The sequence below is a fragment of the Nyctereutes procyonoides genome, unplaced genomic scaffold (assembly GCF_905146905.1).
Source record: "Nyctereutes procyonoides isolate TBG_1078 unplaced genomic scaffold, NYPRO_anot_genome, whole genome shotgun sequence".
Classification (NCBI taxonomy): Eukaryota; Metazoa; Chordata; class Mammalia; order Carnivora; family Canidae; genus Nyctereutes; species Nyctereutes procyonoides.
The window spans coordinates 41,903,683-41,921,846 of record NW_026575044.1 but is presented as its reverse complement, the minus strand read 5'-3'; positions in this window follow the sequence as shown (position 1 = coordinate 41,921,846).

Genomic DNA, 18,164 nt, shown 5'->3' with positions numbered 1-18,164 from the left:
AGTTTTTCTTTGTCTTTAATCAGAGAATTTCATCCATTAAAGTAATTTTGATTTATTTATTATTTATTTATTGATAGGTAAGGACTTAACTATTCCATTTGTTAATTTTTTTCAGTTTTATAGTACCTTGTTCTTTTCATCTTTGCTTCTTTCTTTGTGATGATGATTTTTTGTAGTGGTATGCTTTCATTCCTTTCACTTTATCTTTTGTGTATCATTGTGATGCCCTTTCTTTGTGGTTACAAGGCTTAAATAAAAATTTATAGGTATAAGTTTATTCTAAGCTTTTTAAGAACTCAACTTCAATCATATACAAAACTTCAACATTTTATTGCCCTCCACAGTTTTATTTATGTCACGATTTATGTTTTTTATATTGTTTGTTGACAAATTATTATAGCCATTGTTTTTAATACTTTTGACTTTTAACTGTTAAGCACGAGTTAAAAGTGATTTATATAACTCCATCACAATATTGGAGTATTTTGAATTTGAGTACATATTTACTTTTTCCGTTGAGTTTTATACTCTTAAATGTTTTCTTATTAATTAAGATCTGTTCATTTCTACTTGAAGAATTACCTTTAATATTCCTTTGAGGCAGTTCTACTGGTGATGAACTCCCTCAGCTTCTGTTTGTCTCAAAATGTTTTTATTTCTCCTTCATTAATGAAGGACAGTTTTGCCAGGTGTAATGTTCTTGACCATTTTTTTTTTCTTTTAGCATGTTGAATGAAGTATATCATCAGAATTGTAAAATCTCTCAACTTTAAAGATTTCTCCTGAGAAATCTGCTGTTAATCTTAAGGGATTTCCCTTGTATGTGATGAGTCAACTTCCTTTTTTACCTGTACTTCTGACCGACTGGCTATAAATTAGATGTTCCCACAACCTCCTTGTTGGGCTTGATTGTGAGAGCGGCTCACAAAACTCAGTGAAACATTTTATTTACTAGATTATCAGTTTATTATAAAAGAATATAATTCAGGAATAGCCAGATGGAAGAGATGCATAGGTAAGTGTGGGGAAATGTCCTGGAGCTTCCATGCTCTTCCACATGTGCCACTCTCCTCAAATCTCCATGTGTTCACCAACCTGGAAGCTTTCCAAACTCTGTTCTTTTGGGTTTTTATTGAGCGCTCATTACATAGGCATGATTAATTAAATTATAGGCAACTGGTGATTGAACTCAATTTCCAGTCCCTCTCCTCTCCCTGAAGTTCAGGCAGTGGGACTGGTTCCATCCTGTCCTCCAGCTAACTCCCATCCTTAGGTGCTTTCCAAAAGTCACCTTGTTAAGACAACCTAAGATACCTTTATTGCTCTAATCACTTAGGAAATTCTAAGGATTTTAGGAGTTCTGTGCTAGAAATGGGAATGAAAATCAAATATATATTTTTTATTGTAAGTCACAGTATCACAGATACAAAACTGGAATCTGAGATAGTCTATGTCAGTCATATATAGATTGTTCATAAGCTTCAAATTGTACATGAGGATCAGGTTGACTATTTTTTTCCACATGGCAAAATGGTCAGCATAGACCTATTAGCAAAACAAGCTCCAGTAATATTGTGAAGCAGATTTACTTGTTCTTAATGTACTTTGATCTACTACTCTGATGGCCTTTCAAATCATATATTGGAAAGCCTCATGCTCATGTTAGATTCTTAGGGCATCTCACTGTGGTACTTTACATTGTCAGACTCAAATGATTTTTTCTGTGTTTTGTTTTCTCAGAGTCCTCTTCTTTCTTTGCTTTTTTGCAAAAGTGGTAGGGCTATGTGAATTCCTAAGCAAAAGGTTTATATTTTAATTGGAGAATTATGAATAAAATATTTTAACCCAAATAAATCATTTCAGTAGCTTTTGGTAAATCATGGAATGAGAGGCATTGTAGAGAAAGAAAAATCTTTAATAATCTTTAAATTATACATAGCTATATAACTTTCTTCATTTCTTTGTGAAGGTCTGAAATAGCCAAAATGAGTTGTTCCAGTTGAATAGGTGAATTTTGGCTAATGTTTGATTTAAAATTTCAGTCAATATCCTGGGAAAAGTTTCTGCCATTAAAATTGTTGATATAGGTAAATTCTATTTAACATGTACAACCATACATCATAGCAATCAGTCTTCCTAACATTTGCATCTTTATCCCTTTCCTTGAATGAGGAACATAGGTCTGTGGAAAAAACTAAAAATCAATCTGATGTTCAGACAACAAAAAGAAGTGAAAGGTATCCAGATGAGTAAGGGAGAAGTAAAACTTTCACTATTTGCAGATGACTTGATACTCTATATAGCAAATTTGAAAGACTCCACCAAAAAAATTGCTACCACTGATAAATTTAGTAAAGTTGAAGGAAACATAGTCAACATATAGAAATCTGTTGCATTTCTGTACACCAGAAATGAATCATTAGAAAGAGAAATTAAAGAATCAATCAATTTACAATTGCACCAAAAACAGTAAGATATCTAGGAAACCTTAACCAAAGAAGTGAAAGACCTGTACTCCTACTCCAAAAACTGTAAAACACTTATGTCAGATATTGGAGATAACACAAAGAAATGAAAAGACATTCCATGATCATGGATTGGAAGAACAAATATTGTTAAAATCTCTATATTACCCAAAGCAATCTATGCATGAAATGCAATTCTGATCAAAATGCCACCAGCATTTTCCACAGCTAGAACAAACAATCCTAAAATTTGTATGGAAACAAAAAAGACCCTGAACAGCCAAAGTAACATTGAAAAAGAAAAGCAAAGTTAGAAGCATCACAATTCTTGACTTCAAGTTATATTATGAAGCTGTAGTGATCAAGACAGTGTGGTACTGGCACAAAAATAGACACATAAATTAATGGAACAGAATAGAAAACTCAGAAATGAACCCACAGTTATATGGTCAACTAATCTTTGACAAAGCAGGGAAGTATATTCAATGGAAAAAAGTCTCATCAACAAATTCTTTTGGAAAAACTTGGTGGCAACATGCAAAAGAATGAAACTGGACTATTTCATTACACCATACACAAAAATAAATTTAAAATGGATGAAAGACCTATGTGTGAGGCCAGAAACCATCAAAATACTAAACTAAACATAGGCAGTAATCTCTTTGATACTGGCTGTAGCAACTTGTTTCTAATTATGTCTCCCGAGGCAAGAGAAACAAAAGCAAAAATAAACTATTGGGACTTCATCAAAATGAAAAGCTTCTGCACAGCAAAAGAAACAATCAACAAAACTAAGCAATAACCTACTGAATGGGGGAAGGTATTTGGAAATGACATATCTGATAAAGGGTTAGTATCCAAAATCTATAAACAACTTATGAAACTCAGCCCTCAAAAACCAAATAATCCAATTTAAAAATGGATAGAAGACATGAATAGACATTTTTCCAAAGAATCATATCCATAAAAAGTTGCTCAATGTCATTGATCATCAGGGACATACAAATCAAAGGGATACATGCACCCCAATGTCTATAGCAGCATTATCTACAATAGCCAAATTATGTGAACAGCCCAAGTGTCCATTAACTGATGAATGGACAAAGAAGATGTGAGACACACACACACACACAGGAATATTACTCAGCCATAAAAGGAACAAAATCTTGCCATTTTCAATGATATTGATGGAGCTAGAGAGTATTATACTAAGTGAAAGAAGTTAGAAAAGAAAAATACAGGGCAGCCCTGGTGGCCCAGTAGTTTAGCACCACCTTCAGTCCAGGGTGTGATCCTGGAGATCCTGGATTGAGTCCAACCTCAGGCTCCCTGCATGGAGCCTGTTTCTCCCTCTGCCTGTGTCTCTGGCTCTCTCTCTCTGTCTGTCATGAATAAATAAATAAAATCTTAAAAAAAAAAGAAAAATACATATGGTTTTACTCATGTGGAATATAAGAAACAAAACAAATGAGCAAATGGGAAAATAAGAGTGAGAGAGAGAGAAGAAAAGCAATAAATAGACTCCTCATTACAGAGAACAAACTAATGGTTATGAGGATAGAGGTGGGTGGGGAAATGGGTTATATAGGTGATGAGGATTAAGGAGTGCACTTGTTTTGATGAGCAGTGGGTGTTTTATGCAAGTGTTCAGTCACAGTATTGTACAGCTGAAACTAGTAGTACACTGTATGTTAACTAAGTGGAATTTAAATAAAAATGTAAAAAATAAAATAAAAATTAGCTGGAGTTAATTAAACAAATGGAAGAGGAAATCACATTTGGTGTATAGTTGTCGTATTCCTTTCATTTTTATTTCATTTCTTATGTTGGTATTGTGTTCTCTTTTTAAATTCTTCTTGCTAAAGTTTTATCAATCTTACTGACCTGAATTTCAGAGGACCAGCTTGTTGCTTCATTAATTTTCTGTATTCCTTTACTGTTTTCAATTTCATTGATCTCTGCTCTTATCTTAATTATTTACTTTTTAATTTGGTTATATTTTTCTTTTCCTTTTTTAACTTTTAAGGTTGAAACTTAGGTTGACTTGAGACTTTTATCCTTTTCTCTTACAGCATGTAATACTGTAAATAACCCTGTAAGAGATATTTGATGCATCCCACATCCCACTTTTATTATGCAATTTTTTCATTTTCATTCAGTATAAAATATTTAAAAATTTTCTTGAGAATTCTTTTATTGACCCATGGATTATTTAGAAGTGCTGCTTAATTTCCAACTTTTCCAGTTATCTTTCTGTTACCAATTTTCAGTATAATTACAATGTGGTCTGGAGATATACTTTCTATACCTTCAATTTTTTAGAATATCCTGTGATTTGCTTTGTGTTTCAGGCCACATCTTGGTGGAAGTTCTAAGTACCCTGGAAAAGATTATGTTTTGGGGTTGAATTTTCAATTAATGTCTATTACAACTGGCATTGTTCAGTTATTTTATATCTTTATCTTGTTTCTGTCTTGTAGTTATGTGGTTACTAAAAGAGGAGCACCAAAATATCTAACGATAGTCATAGATTTATGTATATCTCCTTTTAGTTCCTTCAGTTTTTGCTTCATGTATTTCCAAAGTCTAGTGTAAGATCAATAAACATCTAGAATGTTTATGCCTTCTTGTGAATTAATTCTTGTATCAGTAGATAATATCCTTCTTTATTCCTGAAAATTTTCTTTTCTCTGAAGTTTAGTTTGATATTAACATAGGTACTTCAGCTTTCTGTTTATTAGTGTTTGCAGCATAATTACATCATTATATTTGAAGTGAGTTTACTGTAGAAAACCTAGAGTTGAGTCATTTTTTTAATACTGACAATCTATGTCTTTTAGCTGTTATGTTTATACCATTTATATTTAATGCATTTATTGATACTTTTGGATATAACTCTATTAGTTTGTTGGTTGCTTTTCCTTGTTTCCATTTTGTTTTGTTTCTTCTTTCCCCCTTTCTGGACTTCTTTGCATTCTTTGAATACTTTTCGTATTCTGTTTTAATTTATCTATTGTGACTTTATGCTCCATCATTTTGCATTGCTTTTTTTTTAATAGTGACTCTAGGGATTCTAAAATACCTAATTAACTTTTCACATTATAATTTAGCAGATGTTTTGCCACTTCAATTGGGATGTAACAATCTTACCACCTTTTAGGTCCCCTTGCCCTCTCCCTTTATGCTTTATGCAGACTGCCAGATCCATTTGGAGCCCCAGCTCATCCTGCCCAACATGGAGGAGTACACCGACAGCCTCCTGTCCACCGTGCTCCCCTCTGTCCTCAACAAGTTTCGCATCTACCTGACCCTCCTGAGGTTCCTGGACTACAGCATTTCCGATGAGATAACCAAGACAGTTGAAGATGACTTCATGGAGATGCGCAAGGATGATCCTCAGAGCATCACTGCTGACGATCTCCCACAGCTGCTCATCGTGGCTCGGTTCCTGTCTCTTAGTGCCGGTCAGACCACACTGTCAAGAGAACGATGGCTAAGAGCAAAGCAGTTAGAGTCTTTAAGAAGAACCAGGCTTCAACAGCAGAAATGTGTGAATGGAAATGAACTTTGAAGATCTGACACCTCTGAGAGTATTGGGCAGATTGTAGCCACATTATTGTAAAATTCAAGTACCATTTATACCACATTGTTTTGTAGATAATTTATATCAGACACCAATGACTTTTCCTGAAATCAAGCCTGGTAACATCTGAAGTTTATATAATATTCAGTAAGGGCTTTTACCTTACTGGTTTTATGGAGCTTTTGATTGTTTTATAATTATATAAATTAGTAACAATGTACAAAAGTGTATTTGATATTAAAAGTTTAATATTGATAATGTTGCTGATACCTTTTCCTTAGTTTCAGCTAAGTCATAGGTCAGACTCTGTTGAAATGCTGATGTCAACTTCATTTGAAGAAAATTGTTGGAATTCCAAAGTCAGAGGAGTTGTTCAGATTTTTACAATGTCTTTCCAATTAATGGTGGGTCTGAATGTGTTTAGTGGTCCAACTTTGGGGAATGGGGTGTACCGGCCATTAATTCACATGACTGTGAAATTCTGTAGCATCCTTTCCCAAACGTTGGACCACAGAAGTTTTTTTTTCCACTTAACAGTTATTAATAACCTGCAAAATTAGTCTATTACATGGCAGTGGTTCCCAGACCTTTGGATTTCATGGACCAGTAGTAACATTTCCAAAAATTTGAGGGACAGGGTTGCCAATGTATTTTGCCAAGTAATCTGAAAGAAACCACTGTATTATCACGTTTTTTTTTTCTTCATAAAGGGAGTCTCAGGATGAGAGTCTTTTCAGTGGAATAAACACAGCTTTTTTGGTGGAAGGAACATATTTTATTTGAGTCTGATTTAATCAAAAGACAGAACCAATGAAAGGCAGTATGTAATAGTTTCATGTTCACCCAGGGCATTCATTTTTTATTGGGCTGAGTTTCTAACTTTAGAATTTTGTGAAGATTTTTCTTTTTGGTCACTTCTTCCTCAGCTTATAGTATCAGGAAGTAAGTTAGTGTCTGTGCTGATTTTATCATCTCCAATTCATCCTTAGATTTTGTTTTTTTTCCCCCTCAAAGGATTGGAATATGTTCTAATCTGACCATGTAAAAAACAAAGCATTTGAGTCTTGTATTTCAGATATATATTCAGGTGTGCCCCTTTGGAATCATAGTAGGATCGAAGGACAGCTCTTCCACCAAACTTGCCAGCTCAATCCATAGTCATGGTCCTTCAGCAAAGCTCAAAGTTTCTTAAAGACCCACAGTCTGCTCCTCCTGTCTGGGATAGTCCAAAATTAAAGCATCAAGAATCAGAGTGGGGGAAAAAATGAATAGCAGTACAGAGAGATGGAGAAAAGGACTCCATTTCCAGGGGTACCTCATAAAATAGAAGTGCAGGGCTTTCCTTTATTCATGGGCGCACCATCTCATTCAGCAAAGGCAGCTGCCAGCAGCAGGATTTAGGGGCATCAGGAAGCTCTGTGTAGCCCAAAGTTTACCAATTATAACTTCTTTGGATTAATAATTCTCTTTTAAATGATAGTCACATAATAAGATGTCTTAATCTCATGACTTCATTTTTAAAAACAAATGAAATCAGCTGGTGGATCACTGGAGATTTTGGTTGTGGGTAAAGAGCAGTCATATATATGTGTGTGTGTATATGTACAATATGTACATATATGTACATATGTATATATATGTACAATGTATGTACAATATATGTGTATATATATATACATTGTAAACACCATCAATCAGTTATAATTTTGTTTTCAATAGTCAAGAATATTTAAAAAAATTCAAGACAAGAGTGGTCTTATGTTTACCAAGATATTTACATTTTTGTGTTTTTTTTTGTTTTGTTTTCTATTCTTTTTTTCCCATGTTGTCTCAGGTTTTCTTCTAGTATCATTTTCATTCTAACAGTTTCCTTTAGCATTTCTTTTAGAGAAGATCTGCTAAGAATTGTCTTAGTATTTCTTTATCTGAAAATATCTTTATTTCACCTTCATTTCTGAAAAATGTTTTTGCTAATGATAGAGTTCATTGTTGATAGTCATTAAGTGGGGCACCTGGGTGGCTCAGGGTGTGATTCCAGGTTCTTGGGATGGAGTCCTGCCCCAGGCTCCCTGCAGAAAACCTGCTTCTCCCTCTGCCTATGTCTTGAGCTCTCTTTCTGTGTCTCTCATGAATAAATAAATAAACCTTAAAAGAAATAGTCATTAAGTACTGTAAGATTATTGCACCAGTTCTTTCTGGCCTCTATGATTTCCGATGAAAAATATACAGTCAGTAGAATCATTGCTGTCTATGGGCATGGGTGTTTGGATTTATCCTGCTGGGTGTTTGCTCTTCTATTTGCAGATTTATTTAGCCAAATTTCCAAAAAATTTCAACCATTATTTTTTCAAATATATTTTCATCATTACACTTTTTCTCCTTTCTCTGATACTCTAATGACATGGCATGAGACTTTATGCTACTTTCTCATTGGTCCCTGTGGCTCTGTCCATTTTTTAATTTATTCTTTCTATTGCTCAGATCAGTCATTTCTACTATGACATCTTCAAGTTCACTGATTCTGCTCTGTCATCTTCTTTCTGCTATTGAACCATCCAATGTATTTTTATCTCAATAATTTTGCTTTTCGGTTTAATCTTCTCTGTATCTTGTGTTTATTTGCCAAGATTTTTATTTTAACATTTATTGCAAGAGTGTTCACAATTACTAGTTTGAAGATTTTAGTCTTTGTCAATTAATCCAATAATTGTGTTATCTTGGCATTGATGTCTTGATTTTTTTAATGTAAGTTGAAATTTTCTTGGTTTATCATATGTCAAGTTATTTGAATTATATTATGGAAATTTTGAACATTACATTTTGAGACTGAGTCTTAGTAAAATTTATGGAGAATGTAGCTTTTTCTGTCTTATCAGGCCGTTGATTTAGTTAGATTCAGGGTACAAAAAAAAAAAAAAGATTCAGGGTACAAATATCTACCTACCTTCTGTGGGCTATGGTTTCAATGTCATTTTAGTTTTCAAAGCCTTTGTAATGCTCTTCAGATATGTTCTGGGTGTGTGCCACCCAGTAGTCAGTCTGGGGCTTAAGCAGTGGAATATAGTTACTTCAGTTCTCAAAGTCTTTGGTGGGCTAATTAGAATCAGAGTCACACAGGTGTAGGTCAGGAGTGAGCTCAGGAGTTCATAAACAACTTTATGAAGTTGCTTTCCCAAGCTCTTCCCTCTTCATCATTTCCCAAGTGCTTTTTGATTCCCTGAGCCCCATTTTTGGTCCTCTATTCTGGACCCCTCTCTGTCATGTACTTTTGTGATTGGGCTCACATTCTGACCTAGTAAGAGGGAGGGCAGAGAGAAAGAAAAAAAAAAGCAACATGATTTTGTCCTACCCTCTTTTAACTGCAGGTTTGCAAAGCAGGGAATAAGATTTCCTGCTTTAGGAATATGGGCTCTTGCAGGATCTCATAGTTACTGCAATTCTGCTGTGGAATTTTTGGGGGCTGGAACATGGCAAAAAGAAAAAAAATTTTCCCCACCTTGAGCATTAACAGTTGTCTTTCCTACTCCTTAGCCAGTCTAGAGTGCTTCTTCTGGAGTTCAGTCTTTCTGTGCCATAGTGCTTACTTGTGAGTTTCAGGCTTCACTGAATTCGAGTCACAGGCTACTGGAGAAGAAGAATGGCAAATTCACCACTGATTCTGTGATATTTCAAATTACGGTGTTCTTCCTTGATGTGCCTGCACCTATTTACTTTTATATTCTTCAGATAGTTGTCCAATATAGTTTTTCTGGGTTTGGCAGTTGTATGTAGCATGAAAGAAAGAGTGAAGCATGATTACTCCTTTACATCTTTAACCACAACCCACAACCATTTTATTTAAATTTAATTAATTTAAATGTAAATAGCCACTGTGGCTAATGGCTACCATATTGCATGGCACAGTTCTGGAATGACTAATATAAAAACAATTATGAATTTCCCAGATTCATTAGAATCTACCATTTGAGTTCTCTGGGAGAACTGGAAAATGCCTAGTGATCAAATTATGAATCAAATTCTGTCAGGACACCATGGAAATCATTTCTAAAACAAAGATGAAAGATTTAAAAGCATGAAACAAGTTCATGATTTTTATAATATCATATTTATAACTAGAAACATAAAAATCACTGTTAAGAGTACATAAAGTATAGAGAAAATAGGAGAATTTGAATTATTCATTTGCATTACCAGAGAACAATTTGGTAATAAGGCAGTCATCTAAATGACTTGATTTTGATGTAACTCTGAGCAGAAGAAACCATCCAGTATTTTATTTGATGATATTACAGTAGTTTCCTAGTCGTTTCATCTGTAACATAAATCAGCAAATATATATAAAAAAATAGGCAATGGGTCGTATGTGCCCTAATTTTAAACTTAAATTTTGTTTTATGTAGAAATTTTAGTTACAAAGAGAATTGGTGATTAAATGCAGATACTGTCATAATTTTGGTTCTTAAACCCAAATTCCCTATAAAATATTTTCTCCTTAACAAGTTGCAAGGTGACCATAAAACATGATAGATGATAGAATTCACTTTATTTTTAGGATGCTGCTAAAATGCTTTTTAAAAAAATATTGCACCCTGCTACAATGTTGTGTTGAAGAATAAAACTGAGGAACTGTTCTGTAATGACTGTTATATACTGTAATGACTGTTATATACTGTAATGACTGTTATATACTTTTAGTTGTTAGCCCCCCAAGGAATTGGTGGTCAACTCCCTTATACTGAATTCTGGGCCATAAATTCAGGCATTCTGGGATGGTTTTAGTATTATATTTATGATTGTATATTCCTTAACTATTGACATGTCCTATTATATTTATTTTCCTGTCGTTTAAATGGAATCAAATGTGTATTTAAAGCCAGTGATGGGGGTGTGTGTGTGCCTGGGTGGTTCAGTGGTTGAGCATCTGCCTTTGGCTCAGGTCATGATCCTGTGTTCTTGGGATCAAGCCCCACATCAGGATCCTTGCAGAGAGCCTGCCTCTCCCTTTGCCTGTGTCTCTGCCTCTCTCTGTGCGTGTCTCATGAATAAAAAATAAAATCTTAGAAAAAAAAAATAAAGCCAGTGATGGGTGTGCCTGGGTAGCTTAGTTGGTTGAGCGGCTGCCTTTGGGTCTCAGATCATGATCCCAGGGTCCTGGGATGGAGGCCCATATCAGGCTCCCGCTCAGTGGGCAGCCTGTTTCTCTCTCTGCCTGCCAGTCCTCCTGCTTGTGTGTGTGTGTCTCTCTCTCTCTGTCAAATAAATGAAATCTTTAAAAAAATAAAGCCAATGATGATTAAATATCAATTTCCACTGCCGATGATTTAGGTAAATCTTAGGAAGAATAGATCTTGTCTCCTAGATATTCAGTTGTTTTCAATTTGATATTGAAAATATGTCCCTATTTTCCTTTTCATTTCTTCTATTTAGTTTTATATAGTTTGGTAGAAGTAATAAGAAAGCAGAAAACCTCAGACAAAACCTTACTTCTCAGTATTTCTACATTAATCAAAATTTATTTTATAGTAATGTATAAGTTGCCTTGACAATTATGAAAACTAAGTAATACACATAAGGGAATGATTGTGTGGAGCCAAAAGCTTGCCCTGTGCATCACAAGTCACACTCAAAGATTTTTTCTTGGGAATGTTTAAGGAAGTCTCCAAATTTTCAAGCTCTTGAAACATGAAATTACCAAAATATGCCCATTTTCCAGGAGCACTACTTTGCTTCTCCTTTGTAAGTATTTGTTGACTGACTACAAAACTTGACAAAATTTTATTTTCATGAAATTCACACTCTAGTTTCTCTGCAATTTATGCCTTTGGGTAATTTGAGATTGATGTTTTTTTTTCTTTTAAGATTTTATTTATTTATTCATGAGAGACACAGAAAGAGAGTGGCAGAGACATAGGCAGAAGGAGAAGCAGACCTCCATTCAGGGAGCCTAATGTGGGACTTGATCCCGGGACTCCAGGAATATGACCTGAGCCGAAGGCAGATGCTCAACCGCTGAGCCACTAAGGCATCCCAAGATTGATTGTTGAACCTGATTGAACTAGGTACCATAAGTACTAATAATCTGGGAAAAATTGCTGCCCACATTTGTATATCACAACTCTGGAGATTAAGAACATGTTTCTTACTACATGTTCTAGATAGTCTCAATATAGATGTTCTTGAATATATTTTGTTTTATTTTAGTACATACAGGTCCTTTTACAAAATGACCCTTTAATCTCATAGCCACAGATCTTTCAAATACTGAAGGACCTCATGAAAACCCATACATAAGATTTTTCTTTTTTGCTTACTACTACACAAGTAGTATGTGTATAAATACACAGATATAACAAGGGAGGTACTATTACTCAATATAAGTTGGTCCTGAGAAATAAGAGATGCAGGAAGATGAGAAAGTCAGATAAAATAAACTATAATAATTTTTGCTTATATTCATCTAAAGAGTGTTTGTGACCCTAATTTACAATGTGAGGTGGATGGGGGTGTATTTCACCACACATCCACCAGTTCTTTGGACACATGCGAGTGTCCTGTAAGTCAAGTCAATTCTGACACTATCTATTCAAGACAGCATCAGATTTCACAGGTTGAGGGGTCACTTTCACAAAACTGTTCTCCCTCCACTGCTCTCCCCCTCCCCCAATTTAGAGGTCTTGCCAGTTGCAAGACCAGGTTGTCAGCTATATTTCTGACATGACTGGCTATATATAGCCAGTCACCTCTTCCTGGAGTTTGATTAATTTGTCAGAGTGGCTCACAACTCAGAGAAACATTTTACTTACTAGAGCATTAGATTAATTATAAAAGAATATAACCCAGGGACAACCAGATGGAAGAGAAGCATAAGGCAATGTATGGGGAAAGGGTGAGAAACTTCCATGCTCTTTGAGTGTACCACTCTCCCAAAATCTCCATGTGTTCACCAACCTGGAAGCTCTTCAAATGCTGCCCTTTTAGATTTTTATAGAGGCTTCATTACATAGGCGTGATAGGCTAAATTGTTGGCTGTTGGCCGTCAACTCAATCTCCAGACCTCTGTTCTCCCTAGAGTTCATGGGGGTTAGAGGGGAAGGCTGAAAGTTCCAACTTTCAGATGGCAGGCTTGATTCCCCAGGCAACCAGCTCCCATCTTTAGGTGACCTATGGGCATTCCAAAAGTCACCTCATTAACATGACAAAACATACCTTTATCAGTCTCCACACTTAAAAATTCCAAGTGTTTTAGAAGCTATGTGCTAGAAACAGGGACAAAAACCAAATATATATTTCTAATTATAAATCACAAAATCACACTAACTTATGGTAATTATATCTAGGTTTTTAGGACACTAATGTGGAAGCCAAGAAAAATTAAGGCATCCCACCTAAAGTTTAGCATTAGCACAAGTACAGCCATCTTAGGCCCCTGTGAATAAGAGCTGAAATTTACATTACTTCGGTTACAGGAAGAAGACAGTTTACAGCTTAACGTCCTAGAAAGCCCCATTTTAGAATAAGAACAGAGCCCAAGCCAAGGGCAGGAAGCCCCTATTAGAATAAGAACAGAGCTCAATGCCCTTAAAAGCCCCATATCAAAATGTAAACAGAACTTGAGAAATTCCTCCACCCCTTCTGAAAATCCCCTAGACCAGCCTATAAAAAGCTAAGCTGAAACCCACCTTGGGGTCCAAGTCCCTGCTCCACTGTGTCGGGTACACTTGGACCCAAGCTCGAGCTTGTAAATAAACCCTCCTGTGCTTGCATCGGTGTCGGCTCTTGGTGGCTCCTCGGATTCGCAATCTTGGGCACAACACTAACTGCCCCTAAAAATGTAAATGCAATATAGTGTTCTTTCAGGATGTCTATGTTTTAAAGTCCATTTATTCCTCTGGTATGAAAAGTAGTGAATCATGTGAAGTTCTAGAAGTTTGCTTAATTCACTAAATCCTGACATGGAAGATAACTTACTGATATGTGTACACAGAGAAGAGCCCTGAGAGGTTAGAGAATTGGGAGATGGTATTACATCATCATGTGGGAATGAAGATGGTTTCCTCATTGCTAGGCTGCCCCTTTGATCTTAAGATGACAAGGAGGCTGTGTACCCCTCTTTTATAAGGGGTACATTAAAAGGAAAAAAAATGAACAGGTGAACCTGGACTTTGACTTTAGAGGGAGGTCCAAGCAGATAGGACATTCAGGTCAAGAAGCTTTGATGGCAAATACCAGTAAGGTGGCTGTGTCGTTTTGAGAACTAGGCTAGGATGCACACTTTTGGAAATTCTTTAGCTGGCAAAGTAAGTTAGAACTCTGGTGTTGGACTTCTAGAGGTATTGGGCAAGAAATCAAGGGACAGACCTAGGACAGAATAACAAGATATTAAGTTCTAGTAATCTAGCTACTAGAAAAAGGGTTTGATATTCCAAAAATACATTTTTGTTTTTTTTAAAGATTTTGTTTATTTATTCATGAGACACACACACACACACACACACACAGAGAGAGAGAGAGAGAGAGAGAGAGGCAGAGACATACGCAGAGGGAAAAGCAGGCTCCATGCAGGGAGCCCGATGTGAGACTTGATACTGGAACTCTGGGACCACGCCCTAAATCAAAGGCAAGATGCTCAACCACTGAGTCACCCAGGCATCCCCCCAAAATATATTTTTGAATGTCTATCCTGTACCAGATACTGCTTTACTAAAGAAAATAGGCAAAGTGACTACCTTTGTAGAGCTGACCTTTAGTGGAGAGACAGAAATTAAACAAGATGAACTTGTGAAATATTTGGCATTTTCTAAATAGTGCGTTAGGGGGAAAAAAAAACCCACAACAGAGAAGGAGATAGAGTGCCATGGACGAAATATGTATTCAACTTTTGTGTGGTTAGGGAAGTCCTCACTGAGAAGGTGATATTTGAGAAGGGTACAAGATTAGAGAGTGACCAGCCTTGAGGCACATTGTGATAAGCTTCTTTTGGGGTTTTTAATAATTACTTGATTATAGGTAGGAATAGTCTCAGGGTCTGGGGTAGTGATGGAATCTTCTGGTTCTTTTTTTTTTTTTAATAAATTAATTTTTATTGGTGTTCAATTTACCAACATACAGAATAACACCCAGTGGTCATCCCGTCAAGTGTCCCCCTCAGTGCCCATCACCCATTCACCCTCACCCCCCACCCTCCTCCCCCTCCACCACCCCTAGGTCATTTCCCAGAGTTAGGAGTCTTTATGTTCTGTGTCCCTTTCTGATATTTCCCACACATTTCTTCTCCCTTCCCTTATATTCCCTTTCACTATTATTCATATTCCCCAAATGAATGAGAACATACACTGTTTGTCTTTCTCTGATTGACTTACTTCACTCAGCATAATACCCTCCAGTTCCATCCACGTTGAAGCAAATGGTGGGTATTTGTCGTTTCTAATGGCTGAGTAATATTCCATTGTATACATAAACCACATCTTCTTTATCCATTCATCTCTCGATGGACACCGAGGCTCCTTCCACAGTTTGGCTATTGTGGACATTGCTGCTAGAAACATCGGGGTGCAGGTGTCCCGGCGTTTCATTGCATCTGCATCTTTGGGGTAAATCCCCAGCAGTGCAATTGCTGGGTCGTAGGGCAGGTCTATTTTTAACTCTTTGAGGAACCTCCACACAGTTTTCCAGAGTGGCTGCACCAGTTCACATTCCCACCAACAGTGCAAGAGAGTTCCCTTTTCTCCGCATCCTCTCCAACATTTGTTGTTTCCTGCCTTGTTAATTTTCCCCATTCTCACTGGTGTGAGGTGGTATCTCATTGTGGTTTTGATTTGTATTTCCCTGATGGCAAGTGATGCAGAGCATTTTCTCATGTGCATGTTGGCCATGTCTATGTCTTCCTCTGTGAGATTTCTCTTCATGTCTTTTGCCCATTTCATGATTGGATTGTTTGTTTCTTTGGTGTTGAGTTTAATAAGTTCTTTATAGATTTTGGAAACTAGCCCTTTATCTGATATGCTATTTGCAAATATCCTCTCCCATTCTGTAGGCTGTCTTTGAGTTCTGTTGACTGTATCCTTTGCTGTGCAAAAGCTTCTTATCTTGATGAAGTCCCAATAGTTCATTTTTGCTTTTGTTTCTTTTGCTTTCGTGGATGTATCTTGCAAGAAGTTACTGTGGCCGAGTTCAAAAAGGGTGTTGCCTGTGTTCTCCTCTAGGATTTTGATGGATTCTTGTCTCACATTTAGATCTTTCATCCATTTTGAGTTTATCTTTGTGTCTGGTGCAAGAGAGTGGTCTAGTTTCATTCTTCTGCATGTGGATGTCCAATTTTCCCAGCACCATTTATTGAAGAGACTGTCTTTCTTCCAGTGGATCGTCTTTCCTGCTTTGTCGAATATTAGTTGACCATAGAGTTGAGGGTCCACTTCTGGATTCTCTATTCTGTTCCATTGATCAATGTGTCTGTTTTTGTGCCAGTACCACACTGTCTTGCTGACCACAGCTTTGTAGTACAACCTGAAATCTGGCATTGTGATGCCCCCGGCTCTGGTTTTCTTTTTCAATATTCCCTGGCTATTCGGGGTCTTTTCTGATTCCACACAAATCTTAAAATAATTTGTTCTAAGTCTCTGAAGAAAGTCCATGGTATTTTGTTAAGGATTGCATTAAACGTGTAAATTGCCCTGGGTAACATTGACATTTTCACAATATTAATTCTGCCAATCCATGAGCATGGTATATTTTTCCATCTCTTTGTGTCTTTCTCAATTTCTTTCAGAAGTGTTCTATAGTTTTTAGGGTATAGATCCTTTACCTCTTTGGTTAGGTTTATTCCTAGGTATCTTATGCTTTTGAGTGCAATTGTAAATGGGATTGACTCCTTAATTTCTCTTTCTTCAGTCTCATTGTTAGTGTATAGAAATGCCATTGATTTCTGGGCATTGATTTTGTATCCTGCCACGCTACCAAATTGCTGTATGAGTTCTAGCAATCTTGGGGTGGAGGAATCTTGTTGTTCTTAAGTGGTCCCAAGCTTTGAAGATTAGGAACTCTGGTTCATGGAGTTGAGAAGTCTTATTTATACAATAACCATGAAGAGGTGAAAGGGCTTAAGAATCCATTTGAACATCTGCTCCTGGTCCGGTTGGGACCTGGTATCCCTAAGAAATGAGGGACCTAGAGAAAGGTTACAAAAATTAGTAAGATAAGTCAGTAACTGGGGTGAGAGAATGGCTAAATCAGAAAGTCTAGAAGCAAAATGGGTAACAGGGAATCTTCAGGAATAGCTTACTGTGCTAAACTTGATACATATCATCCAGGTTGATCTGTAGCCCCCGCTCCTGGTAGAGCTTTCTGGAATATAAAATATAAACTTATGGTGATTTTTGCCATTTATGGCAGATCGAGCAGATCCACATGCTCGAGTCTGACTTGGGTAGGGTTGCCAGATAAGGTATAGGATACCTAGATAAATTTGGATTTTAGATAAACAATGAAAAAATTTTTATTATATATGCTCCAAATATTACATGAGATATACTATGGTAAGTATGTATACACTCAAAATTTGTTATTTTTCTGAAATTCAAATTTAATTGGGCATATTTTCTTTGTTAATCTGGTAGTCCTAGATCTGAAGATCATTTGGACGTCCAGATCTTGGTGGGCCAAACTTTGAGGTATGTATTGGAAGCCAAGACCTCCTTCCTCTTTAGTAGTATTTTGGTTCTTAGAGGTATTAGCATCCTCCAGATCTGAGGACTTAAAATGGATACTTACAGTGATCTTTTTAGAAAATTCTACTGTTTATAGCAGTGGTATATATAATGGCTGGTGATGAATTGTATTCCTCTAGAGCAGCATTTAAACTTTTAACAGCATAGAACTTATGTAGGAAATATAAAATCAGAGTGGTACTAGGAATCCTGAGCCATACCTAATGGGTTTCCCCTTTATCTTCTGTGATGGCTCCTAAAACATGTCTGTGAAAACCTGGGACTCCATGGTATTTACTTGGAAAACCATTGCTTTAGCATCAAGAATTGGCTAAAAAGATCATCAGTCATTTTTGAAAACTTCATTTCTACTGTGTTTGGGATCAAGCATTCTAAGTACTTGAGTGGGAATAA